Source organism: Plasmopara halstedii (assembly GCF_900000015.1).
Source record: "Plasmopara halstedii genome assembly, contig: Scaffold_350, whole genome shotgun sequence".
NCBI classification, from domain to species: domain Eukaryota; phylum Oomycota; class Peronosporomycetes; order Peronosporales; family Peronosporaceae; genus Plasmopara; species Plasmopara halstedii.
The window spans coordinates 174896-177204 of NW_020187271.1; positions in this window are offsets into that span (position 1 = coordinate 174896).

The window sequence follows — 2309 nt, forward strand, 5'->3', positions numbered from 1 at the left end:
GAGTATGGATATAAGTAATAGCCTGATCTTGAACAGTCAGACCGAGCTATAAGGAAAAGAAAACGATTTGCCTGTTTAAAAAAACGTAGCGTATCTTGTGCAGCAAATCTCTTGCAGTAGCATATACTGTTGTCTTTTTAGAAAAATAAAAGGCTTCACTTTCGAGCAAATTCCGAGGAGACACATTCTAATGAACTGATGCTCATTTTGGTAAGATATAAAACTAATCTAGTGTCTTTAATATTTAAAATAAATATGTGGGTGGTGAGAGTCAGACTACTTACGTACAACATGGCAGTTGTCCACTTTGCATAGAGGAAGATCTGGCTCTTAGACTTTGCGCTATCGAACACATGAAAGATGAGTTCCTTAAGCATCTTCAATACTTTAAATATTGGACTATTGCTTACTTTGGTACATTTTGTATTCAAGAAGATGACGGGACTATAGTCGTGTTTAATTATAAGATATGGTAGAAAAACATCAAATGTTTAATAATCGTCTAGATTGTTAATATATGCTCTAACAATTTAGTTACTTTAAAGGGTCTCTGCAACGGGGTTGCTGTGCATTTTGAACCGAGAAGCTTTGACTCTCAGAGTCCGCGCTAACAAAAGCGCAGAGGTTGAATTATCAGGAGTGGAACCAAGAGCGCATGAGGTAGCCAGCATAAAAGGCATTGACTTAAGAATTACATGTAGATTACGTTGCTGCATTACAAAACGGCAGTTTTTCTGGAATGCGAATGGATACTGACTTTCGACTTCCGTTTTCAAGTTCCTGATTCCTCATTAATACCGATATATCGGTACGTGAGACTTTCCAACTGTTCTGCAAAACTTCGTGCAATTGTACCGTATTATAAATAATTCATCACGGTCATTGCAAATTGAAATACAATCTTTCAAACTACTCATTAAAAAACGACATTTTTCATTTCATGCGACTTCATTTTTACCGTCTGTGCTTGGCGCAGTAGCGGTTGAATTCAAAACCTCAATAAGCGCTGAGTACGAAAAGTTGGCGAGACTGCCATCGAGTATCAGACTGCGTTTACACTCTAGATAAGGAAAACGCGAAGCCTTACTTGTCCTAAGACGTTACAGATCAGCTTCTATGGAGCGGAAGTCTATCCAGAGTGGTATTTCATGCTTGACTCCGCAAAGTACAAAGCACCACGCGGACGTTAAGGTTATACCCCAATCAGCTCAAATATCTGCTATTAACATCCCCGCTCATCGCCATGAGACAGCTGTAACAGTAAACGACCTAGCAGATCTGTGACCGCAAGATCGGGCGCCTGTAGCGCGGTGCGTCAGACGACCCTGCCTCTTCCCAGGGGAACTAAAGGCTAAGAGTACGCTAGGTCGTAAGTAGCCAATGCATTTAAGTAATTTTGCCGGATTGGAGATTTAGACTGAGGGTCCCTTCCATTCAAGAGAAACTGGAAATAGCCCTCAACCAAACATTCCAAATGAAAGTGAACCACCTCATTATCATCGAGGCTGCCGGCGGAAGTGGACCCTCCCGCAACTGGCGCTCCTGTGTGGTGACTCTACCATAGTCATTACTAGCGTCCGAGTCTGAGGTATGTTTGATCTTGAGTGAGCGCTCTGGTCTTCGCCAGGCTCTGTCTACATTGAGTAATCATCATTGGTTCAAAACCATGTCGCTGCTTTAGAGAATGAGTTAGCTAAGTTACAGGGAATGGTAAAATGTCGCTTGTCTGCAACAGAGCTCCGCACGTTCAAAAAAGCGGGTTGAGGTGTCAATTCAAAAAGCTCATGTAGAAGACAGGGAGTGTTCTCACTCTCTTTGAGATATTTGGAGTCTAAGATAATCCTTGATCGCCATGAGTGCGGACGATCCGATGAAGCGAAATTGCAACTTGGCTTTTTAGGCTGCAGATACTGCATAGATAGGGGAATTGTTTGCACTCAACATAACATTTTGTTCCCAAAAATATTTGTGTGCATTCCGTCTGGTCTATGTAACAAGATTATATGTACCGTGGTATGAAGGGGTGGCTCACACGCGATGGTGTAATTATACACGGGTCGGGGTTATACAAAACGGTGTAATGACACAATGGTGTGGCTGCACCTTAACCAGAAGTCACTACGTGACTGGACTGCCAGTAGTTATGCAGTTGAATTACATTTTACTATTTGGTTAGGAAACCCTATAGATTTAGATATAGGCGGCTCTGCCGCTAATAAAATCAAGAAATACAGTTTACATTTTGAACAGAAGAATTTATCTGCTCTTGGGTTAAACTTGTGGTTACTCTTGAAGTAATCAAATTGCGA